Source organism: Ambystoma mexicanum, chromosome 6q (assembly GCF_040938575.1).
Source record: "Ambystoma mexicanum isolate Mex_15411 chromosome 6q, UKY_AmexF1_1, whole genome shotgun sequence".
Classification (NCBI taxonomy): domain Eukaryota; kingdom Metazoa; phylum Chordata; class Amphibia; order Caudata; family Ambystomatidae; genus Ambystoma; species Ambystoma mexicanum.
Window position 1 is genome coordinate 542,116,357 of NC_090937.1, and position 16,751 is coordinate 542,133,107.

Sequence of the window (16,751 nt, forward strand, 5' to 3'; positions counted from 1 at the left end):
ACAAATCCCCAAAAGAACACAGCCACTTGATCATAATGACTGCCTGCCCAGGACTCTCCTTCTTCACATAAGAAAAGATCAGCACAAAGATAGTTTTAGCAATACTAGTACAGGAGGAAGATAGGAGGGATTGGATAGAGAGTTCAGACAATTCAAAAATATTTCTAACAATTCAGGTTCTGAAGACAAGATAGGATGGGTTTAAGATACGGATTAACTAAGCAGGGTACATAGCCTAGTGACACAGTAGATACTCACTATATATGTTTTAAATGGAACCGTCAGGATTCTGGTCCGTCAAGATTCTGGTCAGGGAAGGAAATCTGCTTCTGGGACAGACAGCTGGGCACATCGGATTTAAATTGTAATCAGCAAGGCACTCTAGTCACAGCACGGCACAGGACTGGATCGGATCTGCAAGGCACTCTGGTCACAGCACGGCACAGGACTGGATTGGATCTGACCTTTTTGGTTCTGAGGATAATTCTTTTCAGCAAGCAAGCAGTAACAGCACAGCCAGGCTGTAGTATGATGCTTCCCCTTAAGTTTATGGGGTTGGTTCTGGTTCTGGAAAATGAGGCCTAGCTGAAAATGGTTCAGCTATGCAATGGGTTATGCTTTAGCAAGTTTCTGGAGTCTGGAGCAATGAAGATGGGAAGTTCTGCAGCAGAGTGCTCCACCAGCATTCGGATAGTGGGTGAATCTGTCTATCTTTATCTGCCCTCTGCTGTGTCTATTTATGCTATGATAAAGGGTGTGTGTGCATGTTCTGGTTTAGCCTAAGCTTGCCCTTTTGACAGGTGATTGGTCAGAGTCTCCTCTCTGCCTTGATAGGAGGAGTAAAATAGTGTGTCACCTTTATGGTGTGGGTTTATGAGGCTTAGAGTCCACCCCTAGCCTCTTGAACACAAAATCTACTTTTGACACAATACATATTTACACATGTGCAACCTCGATAACAACCAAATACACACATTACATATTGTGTACAGCAGCTACTCCTCCAAACCCTATGGAAGTGGGATCTTATGTCTGCTTTTCACTGAATTTTTCCCCTTTTCATCCAGAACACAATGTCCAATTTATCAGCAAATGTCTACAAGTGTGCACATATAACATGGGCATAAGTGTCTAAAATGTCATACTTCTAGCAGAAATACATTTGGCGTAAAATCACATTTTCTGCTGTTTCCTTCCAAATTATGTCACACGATCTTGCCGCCTCTTGAAATGTGCAGCCAAAATTTAGATTCACAATTCTGTTAATTTTGTGTTTTTGACAATTTTAAGTGGCAAGTTATATGTATTTAAACAAAATGTTCTTTGTGAATGTTCAGCCACAGATGGCTGTTTGGGTCCGCCTCTTTTTCTCTCCCTTGAGTCCAGAAGCATCTCCTTCCTGTTGGCTCTTGGCAGAGTCCATTTACAATAATCCTCACACCTCATATTTCCTGCTTTGCAGATGTTCATTGTTTCCTTCCCCACTGCAGACCAGGTACTTACCCAACACTATAATTATCGCTTTGGTGTGATTTCCCGGTGGAGGGAGCTAGAAGGGGAGGCCTTGCCTCTGTGAGGAAAGCTGTTATTCCAGTTTGGTAGCTTTAGCCAGCTTATTTTAACTGTTAATTCTGTTGAATTTTCCTTTAGCATACAACAAACTTGTGGGATCAAATCACAGATAAATACTTATTCAAGATTTTAAACCATGGAATCAAAACAATTACAAGATGGGTTACTTCTGAATAACAGGCCTCTTAAATTGCAAACATTTGATTTAGTTTCCACATGTTTAAAGTTTAATCCTGCAGGCCCCTGACAGCTGTCATTCAGGCGGCATAGGGTACTGCACCCAGATTTTGATAGATCCACAGACAGGCCACTTTTGCTGTGGAATTCCCTTGATACTTTCAGTTTTTCAGGACATTGTATGTTCACAATGATTTCTTGCACTAAGTGAATTGTAGCACCCAGTAAGAATGTTGGATGTTTGAGGGTGTTTTGTACCGACATTCTGCAGTTTCTGCAACAAAGAAAAAAGGATTTAAAGCAAAATGTTTGGGGTTACCTTTAGTAAATCACTGCTTTTCCTTCTGTACTTCATATTCACATGTTGTGGAGCCCAGTGACATGTTTCAGGAGTGAGATATCTGTTCCACCACCGACAACATGCATGGCAGATTGGGCAGCCATCTTTTTGTGCTTTGCACAGCAAGATTTTCAGAGGTTTTGGTACGCACAAGGGTTTTGCAGCCATTTTGATGTTTCTGGCACCATCAGAACACAGTGAAGCCGCATGGCAGGGCAAAAGTGGGTCAAGGCATCCCACAGAGTCCCCCTCACGACTTGAGTTTGACCGCCCTTCAAGGGGAAGTCAGGAGATTGGGATGTTCTTTCTTTCTTTGGTCCAGGTGGAGAAAGTCGTCTGCTTCTCCCATCAGTGCTGGATCGACATTTCTCCTTGCCGGTTCTGGATAGGAGTATGGAGCGATACACCGGGCAACTTGGGTCTTTCCTCCCGGTCCCCGAGTGGTCCTCCTTGGTACTTAGAATCCTTGGATTCAGTGCTATGAGACAGAACAGAGCATTGTTATGGACATTTCCCCATTACTATTCATGTGGTGGGGCAGATGCATACATTTGACATATAATTTACAATATTCCCTGTATGTATTTACTGATGATTTTAACAGGTGGAATGGTTTTAACAGGTGGATTCTTCTAGGTGGCCGGATTGTCCCCCTTTGGGTTTCCGGTTGGCTCCTCGATTTGCCACAGAGTATGCCTTTGATGGCAACTCTTCAGCTGGTGGATGTGGACCCACTTGTCTTCCCCTTCTGCCAAACTGCCCTTGGGGATACGGATTTTGTAGGCGACTGGTGAGATTCTGTCTACAATTTCAAAAGGACACCACCAACTAGGGAGGAATTTGCACTGTTTGGCTTGGTTCCTTTGGAAATTGTACAAGTAGACCCGGTCTCCTAGTTGGTATTCTTTTTTAGTTGTCTTAAGGTCATAGTGGGTCTTCATACTGTCTGCAGATCTTTCTAGATTCCACTGAGCATAGGCATAAGCATGTTGAAGGCGTTTTCTAAGATTCTCAACATACTCATGAGTTGTGGAGGCATTTATCAAGGTCTGCTCTTGGGTTTTGTAGAGCAGATGCTGGGGTAGCACCATGCTTCGCCCAGTCAACAGTTTGAACGGGGACATTTTTGTTGCATCAGGACAAGAGGTAATCGAATGTCCCAACTTGGCTCAGAATCTGCCACAAACTTTTTTAATATGCTCACAATGGTCTTGTTGTATCTTTCAACTCCACCACTAGAGGCTGCCGATAGGCAATGTGTAGTTTCCTTTTGAGTATCTCCCACATCTTTGTCACCACTTTGCTAGTGAAGTGGCTACCTCCATCTGACTCAATCCTTTGGGGTAGTCCAAAACACGAGAAGGTGTGATTGATCATCAGGGCAACTGCTGTTTCTGCCTTGCAATTTGGAGCCGGGAGACATTCCACCCATTTGTGAAGAAGCATGTTACAGTCAACATGTACTTGTTCCCCCTAGAGGAGTGAAGCATGGGCCCCATATAATCGACTTGTAAATCTGACTAAGGCAGTGTCATCCTCCTCTTTTGGAGGGGAGCACGGTGTGTGAGTGATGTTGGCTGAAATTGGGCAAGACTAGCATCAGGCTTCGGAATGAGGTGGGGACCACCCACTGGTCATGGCCAGCTATGGATCTCCTCACCAAAAAACCGTCCTGGATTCGGAACATTTTTGGACATTTCATCAACACTCTGAGATCCTCTTTCCCAATGTAATCGGTATCCTTCAGGGGAAAGTTCTCAGGGTCCTCAATGTGTTGATAAAACTTACCAATTATTGAATCCCCTTTTTGAGCCATAATCAAATCAGCATCTGGGGTCTCCTTACTCCAATGTGCAGTTGAGAGTTCATTGTGAGCATTTGTCTGGGACCTAGTGATAGCAGTGACCTGGATTTCCCCCAACAAGGATTCGATCTCAAGTAGATCCCCTGGATGGCTCTGGTTTTGGACAGCTGATCAGCTAAATCATTTCCAGTTTTGTCTTGTCCCTCTTCTTTATAATGACCCTTGATCTTTTTCAAGTAGATGGTCATCCTTTCCGAGGTGTCCAGATCGTCAATATTTCATATTAATTTCCCATGTTTCAATGGTTTGTTATTAGCACATAGCATGCCTCTGATTTTCCAATTAACCAGGTGCTCCACGAACCCGTTCCATACATAATCTGAATCAGTGATTATGACCAGTTTGTGGAGTTGGTGTTGGACAGCAGCGAGGATGGCTTGATGCACAGCCATCAACTCTGCCATTTGACTACTTCGGGGACCGAATTTGTACCCAGAGGAGGGTTCTGGGGCATCATTCACCCATGCATTCCCTATGCCGGCTACAAATTCCTTTTCCCCGTTGTTGTCAACATGGTAAAAGCACCCATCAACATAGACAGTGGGCATTCCCTTACACTCGTCTTCTTCAAAGACTTTGTGTGGGGAATTAATGTAGGCTTCCATGTTGTCCTTGATTTTAAGACTTACGTCCCCATGACAGTTTTCTCTGGCACAATCATGCAAGTCAGTCAGACCTTGCGCGAGGGGACTCTTCTTGTTTTGGCCATATCTGACTTCCACAGGAAAGCCTTGCATTGACAGAATCCAGGAAGTAATTTGGGAATTACTCACATTTCCGGCCCAGATTCTGTCACTTTGGAGATATTGCAAAGGTTGGTTTGGAGTCTCCACTATGATGTGTTCCCCCTGGATAAACGGGCGGTAATTCCTCAATGCCCCCACCTTTGCCAGGAGTCCCTTTTCACAATCGTTGAATTTTTCCTCCACAGAGGATAAAGTCTTACTCGCATAGGAGATTACTTTATTGACCTTGTCATGCTTTTGATATAATACTGCAGTCAAGCATGCATTTGAGAACCCTGTCTCCAAGAAGAACTCCTTGTTTTTGACAGGGTAAGCTAGGCAAGGCACTTGTGAGAGGCTTCTTTTGAGTTGTCTTACTGCCTCGGCTTGTTCTGGACCCCACTCCCACTTGACCCTCCCCCTTCAAAAGATGGATCAGGGATCTTGTGATCTCTGCATAGTCCTCAATGAACTTTCTGCTGTAATTAGTTAGTCCAAGGAGGCTCCTTAGATCCCGCAGAATTGTGGGGTCTTTTATTTCTGGAGTGCTTCCACTTTCTTTTCCTGGGGACAGAGACCCTGAGGAGTTATCTCAAGCCCCAAGAAATTGACACGGGTTCTGCACCACTGTGCCTTTTGAAAGGAGAGATTTGCTCTGGCAGCCCTCAACTGTGTCAGGACATAACCGATCTCCGCTATGTGTTCCTCCACAGTTGAGCTTATGACTAGAACATCATCTACATAGGCCAGGTTACCCCTCTCACCCAGTTCGGGCATGGCCATGTGTAGAAAGATATTAAATTCTTTGCAGGAGTTGATGTATCTGAAGGGAGTACGGGTCCAAGAGTACTGCTGCCCCCCGAAGGTAAAGGCCAGCTTGTATTGGTCCTCCCTACTGACAGGTACAGTCCAGTACCGATTGTCAGGTCAATTGCAGTGAATACCTTTGACCCCTGGATCTGTGCCAGCCCTTGGTCAATGTAGGGAAGAGGCCATCGGGAAGTATGGACCCGTTAGTTGAGCTCCCTTAGGTCAGTACAGAGTCTCCACTGGCCGTTTGGTTTCAAAATCCCCAGCACCGGAGTATTGAAGGTGCTGTTGATTGGACTTATTATCCCACGGGACTCAAGGTTCTTAATTATTTCAGTAAAGGACTCCATTGATTCGAGAGGCAAGCGATAGTGCTTCACAAACACTGGAGTCATGCCAGGGTCCATGGGAATTGTTGTTGTGTAGATGCCGGTGCGACCACAGTCATATGAGTCCACCGCAAAGAGATCTTGAAAATCTAAGAAAACTTTTTTCAATTTGTGCTTTTGCTCCAGAATCTCACAGGCATCAGCTAGGTTGACTCTCTCTTCAACCATCTGCCTGAAGCCTGGAAAGACCTCTGGTTTGGCTATCTCAGCGGCCTCATCCAACTGGGTGGAGAAGTCCCTGGTCAAAGTGCTGATTTGGACTGTTGGCTTCATGTGGGGAAGGCAGTCCTCGTGGACTTGAAAGATCACCTCATCCCTCCTGAAGTCACAGGTCACATCTTCCTTACCATAAGGGCAGGAAGAGTACACCAGGAAATTCTCCCCATGCCGGGAGAAGATCCTGTCTGGTGTTGTGTCATCGTCGCTATCACTGTCAAAACAGTGCTTGGGGATTGGTCCTAACAGTACATTACCTAAATCTATGGAAAAATGTCGGTCATCAACCGCCATTCCAGTAATGGTATCTGTGCCCAGAGTGATACTCTTTAGGTCGCTGTTATCCCCCTCTATTGGAATGGTGTTGTGTTCCATGTTGACTAGTTTACCCCCAAGCCTTGCTGTTGGAAATTAGCATTAAGATGGACATAGGCATCAGGATTTTATAGTTTCTGGCCTCTTTTAATTTTTACTTCAAGTGAGAATTGTCGAGTTCGTTCGGGATGGTGACTTCCTCTCCAATCTGAATTTCAACTGCATACGGCAGCAGTTCAGCTGACTGAAATCCTTTCTCTGCTTCATCAAAGTCCATGGGATTACCCGCTAATCTGGACCAAGCTTTGAAGTTTGTTAGGTCCAAAGTAATGACAAAGCCATAGAGAATGTCACTGCCTAAATAAAATGCAGCAGGGGCATCTCGCACGACCCAACAATTATGGATTATGCTCTTGTTTCCTGTGGAAATTTCAGCATACACCTGCTAGGCAGGAGATTTTTGTAATTAGGTGTTTCCGGGCCCATTACCCATTTGTCTAACAGTTTAAATGTGGGAATGGCTGAATCTTTTGGGAGTTTGCGGAACATGGCCTCGCTGTTGAAGCTCTTATCGTTGTTCACACATACTCGGGCGAGAACAGAGTCCTTCCCCTCATTCAACTGAACAGGGATGAACAACTGTTCTCCAATTTTCTGAATATCAGCCAAGCTTTGAGCTGATCTCTCTTCCTTTTGGACTATAGGAATGGGATTTTCTGATTGTGAATTTGTATAGAATTTCATAGTATTTCCTTCCAGTGTGGAATGCCACCTTAGACTGGAAGGACGGTTGATTTTCAGAAATGGAGAGGACCCCCCATCACCAGTTTGTTGTCCTACTGCAATTACTGTCACATCTAGAATTTGATTATTCTGGAAGTGGAACTCAATTTGGTAAGGTTTTTGTTCAACCATGTGGCATGTGCCTTTTAAACTAACATGGTTTACACTCTGTTTCAATTTTATTGGTCGGTTAATCTTGGTCCAGAGGACCTTGTTTACACAATCTATGAGGGGAGACAATCTACGCAGGATGTCATTCCCTAGTAAACAAGGTGTGCCCTCTGGAGTCACAACTATGACCGGGTGCTTCACCTTGTGTCACCCAATTTTAATGTCTAAATCTGCAGTCCACTTGACTGTAATTTCCTTCCCGTTGAAGTTCTGAAGTTGTCCAGGAAGAGGGATGAGAGGAATTTGGTATTTCTCCCCCCTTCCCAAATTCAGGTGATCAAAGGCCCCTTTTGACAGAAGGGTAGCTTGGGATCCTGTGTCCACCTGTGCCAAAATTGTACATTGCCCCTGTATTTGGACTGGGGCATGAAACCTTCCCCCCTTTTCCTCAAGGGGGCAAAGATAATGCACATTTTTGGCCAACTGGTGGGTTAGTTTCTTTGCTTTGGATACTAACAGAGATATGATTTGGGCAGGATTCTGTTTGGGATCTTGGGAACCTGTAAAAAAAAGGTGACAGCTAGATATGGGGGAAGTTTTGGGCTCCCCTGGATCTGATTCTGGGCTGCTCCTCCCCCTTTTTGGAGGCAGTCACCAGAATGGGTTTGAACAAGGGGATTTTCGTGCTGGTCATTCTGGGGTTTGATGATGGGTGGTTCTAACTCGGTCCCCACATCTACCCAGTCTGGATCTGGATCTTTTGGGACCCATTTTTCTTTGGGAGGAATTCCCCCATCCCTGAAGGAGAAGATCCTTTTCCCAGAATCCTCTGAGGACCCCTCTCCTTCAATCTGGAAGATTTGCACCTCGTCTTCAAAATGGGCCTTTTTAGGCTCTTTATTTCTCCTACCCACCCTCTGTTCCTTGGGTTGTAGACTTTCGGGGGCAGGAGATTTTGGGTCTGGTTCATGAGTTTCCAGAGGTTTTTCACAAGTGGGGAAGGAAGGTTCCTCCAAGGCTTTACACCCCCTTCCCCTTGTGCCTCCTCTTTGGGAACCGGTGGTTTTGTCAGGGTTCTTCCCCCGTCATTGTTCTGGAGCACCAGACCCTGGATTTGAGGAATTCTGAGCCGCTGTGCTCATCTGAGGGTTGTGTTGAGCCCTCAGCATGCGAACCAGATCCTGTTCCATGTTCTGGACCTGGCACTCTAGTTGGGACACCCGCTCTGGCTGGTACGGGGTCCTCAGGTCTACCTTGGGTTGATCCCAGCAAGGGTAACTAACCCTTCTCACAAAATACCCCTGGTTAGGAAAGTTTGGGTACCCCTCCACCCTTGTCCTTCCCTCTCCTGGATTGGGTTGTCTGGGCTCAGGAAAGTTGGGAAAGAAGGATAGGTTGTTTTGGGGGTTGAAGTTTGGTGGGTACCTGGGAAAGAAGTTTGGTCCGGTATTTGGGGGTTTACTGCCCTCCTGGGAAAATTGAGGAGGGAAGTTTTCTGGGTTTCCTGGGTTTTCTGCTGTCTGGTTGGAACACCCCTTGGGCTGGAGGAGTCCACATATAGCCCAGGATGGGTCTAATTCCCTTGTAGCATGGGATGATGTAGTCACGGGTGTTAGGGGTCCCATTTGTGGGGTTACCTCCCTGGCTCCCTGTTTGGGATTGACCCGAGGGCCTTCTGGGTTTGGGGTTGATCAGATTCTGAAGGGGAAGGTTTTTAGGCCCCCCCATCTCCAGATCTAAAATGGGGGCAACCTTCACCTCTGTCACCTTAACAGTAGCAGGGGTGTTGGTTGGTTTGGGGCTCTTCCTCAGATTTTTACTTTCCAATGGCTTCTGTACTTCATAGATGCACATTGCTTGTTCAATGACCCAGTCTAGTGATCTTTTCTCACGAACGTCCCTCACTAGCTGGGTCCTAATATACTTAGGGAGAGCATGAAAGAAGGTGTTCACAAATTCCTTACTATCAGTGCGCACCCTTCTAGTGGTCTGCGCAAAGGTGCGTTTCAATTCCTGAACAAATTATTGTGGGGCCTGGTCTTCCCCACATTGTAAGTTGTAGGCTGCCTTTAAAGCCTCTTGAGGGTTCCTATGAATGGAAAAATGTTTCAGGATGGCCGCCTTATAGGTGCACCATCTGGAATGGTTCTGATCCTCCAGCCCGCAAAGAAGCTGAAGTACTCAGGAGAAAATACTGAATACAGCAAGGTGCTCCCAAACCGAATATTTGGCATTTTTGTCGTAGGGCATGACAACGCTCCTAATAGCTTTTATTTGTTTCAAGGGATCCTTGAGTAAAGCCCTCTTAACTTTGTTAGCCTTTTTAGTTTTTGACACCCTGGTCCACTCATCCAGAATGAGGGGGCCTAGTTCCTTTGGTCCTGTAGCGCTCAGAAGAGTCTTCTGACTCTTCCTTCCTTCCCGGATTGGTTGAGTACCCCCCCCCCCCACTGTCCTAGCTGGGAAGAGGTTTTTAGTATGCTCTTAGTGGGCCTAATCTCATAGAATTCCCCACCAAATTTCACTGCCTGATCTCTTGATGAGTTATATTTCTGAGGATACATTTCTCGGATTCTTCCCTCACGGGTATTTCATTGATCAGAGAAGATGGCCCTAGTACTTGGGAACCTGTACATAGATGCCCGCCCATCCATTTCTGGGAGGCACTGACCTATTAGCCCCATATTCCCCATTGGGTTGAAGTCTACCATCCCCATGGCCCTTGGTTCATGTGAGCCAGTGGACATGGTGGTGGCCGAGTCCAAGGAATTGAATAGATTAAAATCTCTGGTGCCAGGGTTCCTGAGGTTATGCTCAGGGGTTTCCCTCTCCCATTTGACCTCATCTCTCTCAGCCCCTACTCCCTGATGTCATGCAAGAATCTGATCCTTTTGTTCTTCTATTAAGGCTTTACTGGTCTCTATTAGTTGTTCCTCCATGGCTATCTGTCTATGGAGCCCGTCATTTTTCTCACAGAGAGCCTCATTGTCTTTCTGTGATTCCTGCCTGCTTTGGGAGTATTGGGCCAATATTTGCTGCAGGAGACTCGCCTCCTGAGTTCTGTCCTTACCGGCCTAGTCATTCTTTGCAAGAGCATCTTCCACCTTCCTGGTGTGCTCTAACAGCTTTTCATAGTCCATTTTAAGTTTTTTTTAGTTCACCCAATCCCTGAATGGCCAGGTGATTTTCTTCCACCTTGGTTTTTATATGGTTGACTTCCTGGCCTAAGGCGCCCTTTTCCTGAATTAGAGTACCCCCTCTGTGCATCCAGGTCGTCCCTCTGTTTTTTTAATGCACCAGCTTTCTGGCGATCATCATCAAACTCTCTTTGGGATTCTAGGTCTTTAAGAATTAATGTATTATTTTCTTATTTTAATTGGTCTACTGGTCTTGTAAGATGACCATCTGTTCTGCGCAAACTCTATTAAAAGTTCATTGTTACGCCTGTTTTTGTTGGCTCTGTTTTAAAGAGTCCAACCTTTCTTGACACTCTTTTTGCAGTGTCAGTAATTTGGTGTCTTTCTCTACACTCTCTTGCTGCAGGAGATCCAGATCTTCCTTTACTTTTGTCAGGTACTGTCTGGTTTCTCTCTCTGAATCTTGGCACTTTTGTAGCCTTTGCTCTGCAGAGTCCAGATCAGTTTGGGTTTTCTCTAGGGATTTTACTTGCCTTTTTACCAGATCTAGGTTTTCAACATATTTTTCCTGCACTATTTCAATATGGAGCTATAGGTACGCCGCTATTTTGGCAATTTTACATTGCTCTTCTTTTACTCTTGGGGCCATATACAATTCACTAAGTGCCTGGTGTAATGGACCCTGGTCCTGCCATGTATTTAATTCTGTGGCAGTGGCTTGTTGTTTGATTTCCTGCAGCCAAACATTCGCATCCTGCTCAATCCACTCACCCCTGACAAACAATGTGCGCAGTGGGTGTTCTTTTACCATATTAATTTCCACTGGGGTCGCCATTCCGGAAATATTAATTTTCTTCTGACTTATCTCAGGGTTACTTTTACATTTGCAAACAGGCCAAACTCTGTTGAGTGTTTCTATTGAAGGGTGTTTTTACAATGTAGCACAGTATGGTAGTCCAACAAGGTGTATGTACCCCATCAGTTAGCACACTCTGTTAGACTGTCACAAGTGGTATGTCTAATTCAGGATCCAACGACGAGTCCCGAGGCTGTAAGTGATTTCAATCCGGCACACACCCAAGTCAACACCTGGCGTGTAATGCACAACTGAAATCCTGATTTATTTTTGTCTAAAAGTTCTTTTATTCTGAATGATGTACCACTCATATCACGCCCCTCTCCTGGAACCCCCCCCGGCCACACTGAACCAGGAATCAGGCTAGTTTGCAAAGTTAAAATATTTATTTATGTATTTACAGTTCAATCACACTATGTTTTAATGGGTACACAGCGGGGGCGATGTAACACTAAATAAATCCATTTAATACACATGGAGTAATAGTGAGCAAAACAATTCAGCACAGAAATAATATTTTTTGTGTGTGTGCAGATCAGATAGCACTGTGGTTAAAGGTTCCCCATGCACATCCCTCAAACCCCAATAGGCAATGTAAAGAGATAGGAGGAGAGAGCAGGTATCCAGGAATGGCAGAATCCAAAGAAAATAACAATCCCAATTTCCCGCAGCAAACACAAGAGAAAACAGAATTGACTGTCAAGCTGTCTGATGGCTTTTAATGTTATCTTGAGAATGGATTGGGCAAAAACACTAATATGGTCAAAATTGCTGTACTTGTTATACATTCGTATGGGAGCCTCTTTGGATGGTTGCACACAAACACAAGCAATGATTCAATACCAAGAAACAATTTGAAATCCTAAAATTCAGGTCGGGAGCAATCAAAAGCTGTTTTACAAGTGTCAGAATATCCCAAAAGCGGAATTTGTGGCAAACTTTTCACTGTGCAATAATCGCAATATCAGGAGAACCGTAAGGATTTGGGATGCAGTTTTAGATGCGATTTAAAGCTGTGGATGTTAGCTACAAGCAGAAGTTGAAATTTCTAGCACAAAAACTGAGGAAGTTATGGACATTTTAGTGGAGGTCGTTTTTTCGAGAAAGCGGAAATGCACTTTTAAATGACAAATGGGATTTCTAACACTAGAGGATGACTATGAACAAAATGATTCCACACAAGAACACAGCCACTTTATCAGAATGACTGCCTGCCCGGGACTCGCCTTCTTCAGATGAGAAAAAATCAGCACAAAGATAGTTTTAGGTATACTAGTACAGGAGGAAGATAGGAGGGATTGGATAGGGAGTTCAGATAATTCAAAAATATTTCTAACAATGCAGGTTCTGAAGACAATATAGGATGGGTTTAAGATAGGGATTAACTAGGCAGGGTGCATAGGCTAGTGAAACAGTTCTATCTATAGATACTCACTAGATATGTTTTTAAACTGAACCATCAGGATTCCGGTCCATCAAGATTCTGGTCAGGGAAGAAAATCTGGTTCTGGGACAGACAGCTGGGCACATCGGATTTGATCTACAATCAGAAAGGCACTCTGGTCACAGCACAGCACAGGACTGGATCGGATCTGCAAGGCACTCTGGTCACAGCATGGCACAGGACTGGATTGGATCTGCCCTTTTTGGTTCTGATGATAATTCTTTTCAGCAGGTAAGCAGTAACAGCACAGCCCGGCTATAGTATGATGCTTCCCCTTAGGTTTATGGGGTTGGTTCTGGTTCTGGAAATTGAGGCCTAACTGAAAATGGTTCCGCTATGCAATGGGTTCTGCTTTGCCAAGTTTCTGGAGTCTGGAGCAACGAAGATGGAAAGTTCTGCAGCAGGGTGCTCTGCCAGCATTTGGATAGTCGGTGAATCTGTCTGTCTTTATCTGCCCTCTGCTGTCTCTATTTATGCTATGATAAAGGGTGTGTGTGTGCTGGTTTAGCCTAAGCTTGCCCCTTTCACAGGTGATTGGTCAGAGTCTCCTCTCTGCCTTGATAGGAGGAGAAAAACAGTGTGGCACCTTTATGGTGTGGGTTTATGAGGCTTAGAGTCCACCCCTAGCCTCTTGAACACACAATCTACTTTTGACACAATTCATATTTACACATGTGCAACCTCTATAACAACCACATATACAGATTACATATTTTGTACAGCAGCTACTCCTCCAAACCCCGTAGCTGTGCGATCTTGTGTCTGCTTTTCACAGAATTTTGCCCTTTTCATCTGGAACACAATGTCCAATTTATCCGCAAATTTCTACAAGTGTGCGCGTTTAACATGGGCATAAATGTCTAACGTTTCATACTTCTAGCAGAAATACATTTCATGTAAAATCACATTTTCTGCCGTTTCCTTCCAAATTATGTCACACAATCATGCCCCCTCTTGAAATGTGCAGCCAAAATGTTTATTTCCAATTCTGTTACTTTTGGGTTTTTGACAATTTTAAGTGGCAAGTTATATGTATTTGTGAATGTTCAGCCTCATATGGCTGTTAGGGTCTGCATCTTTTTCTCTCCCTTCAGTCCAGAAGCATCTCCTCCCTGTTGACTCTTGGCAGAGTCCATTTACAACAGTCCTCACACCTCGTATTTCCTGCTTTACAGCTGTTCATTGTTTCCTTCCCCACTGCAGACCAGGTTCTTCCCCAACACTATAATGATCGCTTTGGTGTGATTTCCTGGTGGAGGGAGCTGGAAGGGGAGGACTTGCCTCTGTGAGGAAAGCTGTTATTCCGGTTTGGTAGCTTTAACCAGCTTATTTTAACTGTTAATTCTGTTGAATTTTCCTTTAGCATACAACAAACCTGTGGGATCAAATCACAGCTAAATACTTATTCAAAATTTTAAACCATGTAATCAAAACAATTACAAGATGAGTTATTTCTGAATAACAGGCCTTTTAAATTGCAAACATATGATTTTAGTTTGTACATGTTTAAAGTTTAATCCTGCAGGCCCCTGACAGCTGTCATTCAGGCAGCCCAGGGTACTTCACCCAGATTTTGACAGATCTACCGACAGGCCACTTTTGCTGTGGGCATCCCTTGATACTTTCAGTTGTTTAGGACATTGCATGTTAACAATGATTTCTTGCACTAAGTGAATTGTAGCACCCAGTAAGTATGTTGGATGTTTGAGGGTGTTTTGTACCGACATTCTGCAGTTTCAGCAACAAAGAAAAAAGGATTCAAAGCAAGATTTTGGGGTTTCTTTTAGCAAAGCACTGCTTTTCCTTCTGTACTCCATCTTCACATGTTGTGGAGCCCAGTGACATGTTTCAGTAGTGAGATATTTGTTCCACCACTGACAACATGCATGGCAGATTGGGAAGCCAACTTTTTGTGCTTTGCACAGTGCGATTTCTAGAGGTTTTGATGCACACAAGGTTTTTGCAGCCATTTTGATGTTTCTGGCACCATCAGAACACAGTGATTCCGCATGGCAGGGCAAAAGTGGATCAAGGCATCCCAAAATATTTACTTGTTTACTTGCTTGAACGTTTTCCATAAATAGTTTTAGTAGAGGATGAGTGAATGCATTTCCCCTGTTTTGACCTGCTAAGTGTTTTCGTTGTTTTCTGCAGAGTTGAGTTTTAGCTGGCATGTTTGTATCATTGGATAAAAGAATTATCTTATTGATTATTTTCTCTTTTTCTCTTATTGAGTATTGGCATTTTTAGAAGGGATTCATATTCGGTATTGGGATGAGGATGAAGGATGTGAGAGTAAAGATATGGATTCTGGAATGAGGGTGAGGGATATGGAGGTAATTGTATGCATGGCTATTTTGAATGATTGTGATTGTGTAATGGGATAAATAAGAGGAATGTGGGGGTAGCAAAATAGATGAGTATTGGGAACTGAAATGAGGAATGATGTTGGGTTAGATGGTTAAAGATATGCATTATGATTGTAAACTGGTATGAGGAAGAAGGATGCATAGGTAAAGAGAATGATCTTGATTGAGGTTTTGTACATTTCCTGTTGGTGTATTGAGATGAGCAATAGGGGTGTAGAAATGAGAACATGTATTACTAACAAGTACTGCAATGAGGAGGAACATTATGAGTTAATGGTATAGATTACTACTTTGTGGTTCATGTTGTTATTGGTAGTTGGTATTTTGGAAAAGATTAGTGGTGGGTTATGGGACAAGTACGAGTGCTGTGGGGTAATGATATTTATTAATATTTGCTACTGGAATGAGGAAAATGTAGAAGGAGAGAAGCAGAGGTAATGTTATGCATTACTATTAGTGGACTTGGATGAGGAGGTGTGGTTTAAGGATAATTATATGAATTAATATTGATACTGGGATAAGGAGGAGGCTTTTGAGTAATGGTATGGATTACTGTTTGGTACACGTGTGAGGAAGAAGTATATATGTTTTATCAAATCCACTACATTTTTGTACCCAGGTAAGTGAGAGGGATGAAGTGGTAATGGTAATGACTGTGAGTGTGTATTGGTATGACAAAGAGAAAAGTGGGTGTAACACAAAGTAGGTGTGTTAAGTATTGGGGCAAGGAAGATAGGTGTTAGGTAATGAGCTGGCATGCAATTGGGAACTGTTAGGAGAAAGTGGGATGTAAATGTAATGGGAGATAGAGGCCAACAGATTTTTAGAGACCTAGGTTGCACACTCCTGGTGTACTGTGACAAGGAGGATGGGTGTGGGGGTAATGCAAAAGATTATGATTGCACTAATGGAGTGAGGAGGGGCAATAAATACATTATGAATGGATTGTTTTAAGAGGTCAAAAAAATATCAAAGGCTTTGCACACTATAATTATGTTAGGAAAACTGTAATCGTAGCCTAGCTTGATCTCCAACAATACTTTCTAGTCCCTTGAGTGACTAGCCCTAGGTCGCGCTGGTGGGTCACTTATCTTGGGTGAGGGGATAGAATTAGGACTTGCCCTATCACTATTGAATCACAATCACTGCTAACATTGTTTTTCTAAAAGGCACACTTTTCAAAATATAAACAGTGTGTCACAAGCCTTGCAGGGGACATTTTATCTCTGTATTCTCTTTCCTTGCTTGGAAATCAAAAAATACAAACAAATACAAAAACCTTATATCTAAGACAACTCTCATTGGTTAGTGAACCACGCTTTACACTTTGTCAACTCAACATTACCATAGTTAATTTGCTCTGATCATTTTATCATATTTTGGCAAGAGTATTGTTATCGTATTCTTATCGATCGTCTTGCAGGAAATGTATGACCAACCCGATAGTCCTTACCGGTTTCAGTACTATCAAAATTCACCACTTTCTTCAGGGCCACAGCACCATCTACCGTGCTGCCAAACCGAACATCAGACAGAGAGGTTTTAATGACTGATCACCACACCTGTAGGTAAGAGAGAACGGGGGACCAGAATGGAAGATAGAATGCACAAACATTACTTAATGCCTTATGCTCTCTGTTTTA